Source organism: Galeopterus variegatus, unplaced genomic scaffold, assembly GCF_000696425.1.
Source record: "Galeopterus variegatus unplaced genomic scaffold, G_variegatus-3.0.2 Scaffold10847, whole genome shotgun sequence".
NCBI classification, from domain to species: domain Eukaryota; kingdom Metazoa; phylum Chordata; class Mammalia; order Dermoptera; family Cynocephalidae; genus Galeopterus; species Galeopterus variegatus.
In genome coordinates, this window is record NW_007736958.1 from 18,782 (window position 1) to 20,149 (window position 1,368).

Genomic DNA, 1,368 nt, shown 5'->3' on the forward strand with positions numbered 1-1,368 from the left:
GCTCTGCGGGGGGTGGGATGGCCAGATATAACTGGGCAGGGGAGTCTTTTGGTTCAGGCGTGACTTTCTCAGCGCGGCTGCTTTCATTGCCAGCTCGGAGCGGCTTATTTTCACTTTTGCGGTGGGCATTTGCCCTTTCTTTGTCAAATTCATCCCAGGAATCAGCACCCAAGGCAAATGTCTCAGGTTTCAAGCAAAGTTTAAGCGCGGAGACGGTTGGGTAGAATCCTAGAGGTGGCTCGGTCCCTTCGTGGAGCTCTCTGCTCCTAGCAAGGCTTTGGATTCGATCCCAAGTATCATATGAAAATAGGTTGGCTGAGGGGGCCCACGGCGCCGCCTGTAAGACAGCCTCCCAAGTCTTATGGGCCGCTGTATCACTCAGATCTAGCCCCTGGCTCTTGAGCAGGTACTTTAAGCCTTTAAGGCTGGGTCATCTGGCTTCCCGAGAGAGCCCCCCATTGAGAGTGGATATACTTATATATATAGATATATACAAAGTGAGGGTCAAAGAGCACAGGGGCCCTTCCCCTCTTGGCACTTACCTCGCCTAACGATTGCTCCTGGGCGGTAAAACCCCTTCCAGGGGGCTGCTATGCAGGCCAGATGCCCCTTTGTCGTCCGTCTTTCAGGACCCAGCAGCTGAACAGCCGTGCACTCCCTTTGTGTCCTCACACGGGGAACCACTTGTCGGGGTGGAGGGGAGTCGGCGGCCGCGCCGGTGCCCCGACAACTAGCTAAACTGTGCTCGGCTCAAGGAAACGAGGCCGAAGATTACTCCCTGCCTCTACCTCCCTGTGCAAGAGGGAACGGGGCGGGAGAGCCCAGGAGATAAGTAAGTGCAGCCACCGGCCCCAACCCGGCTCACAAAGGAGCACTCAGACGCGGTGGGGGTTCTGTCAAGCAGTTCCGTTTATTCAACTCAAAGNCCATAGTCACTCCCCCTTTACGTCCTCCAGGCACCATCCTGAACATGTGTGAAGAACAAAGGGAACAAGCAGTCGTCATTAGGTATAGGAACCATCTGTGCCAGGAAGGTAGCTGCCACCCAACAGGACTTCTAATAACTACTAAGGACAGAATCCTTCTTTATACCGATGTTTAAGGAACAAGGAGAGGAAGATATGTTCTTTTGTGGAATACACAGAAAAAAATAGATGGTGAAAAGGGAACCGAGAAAGTGTGCATCTGTGGCTATCAAGGGTATTTAGAGTTTCAGGAAGAAAGTGGAAGTTCTATGCTAAATGTAGTAGAAAAGTCAAAAATTAAAACCGTGTACTAAATCTTCACTACAGCCTTATTCAACTCCCTTCTTTTTTTTTTTTTAAAAGATGACTGGTAAGGGGATCTCAACCCTTGGCTTGGTGTTGT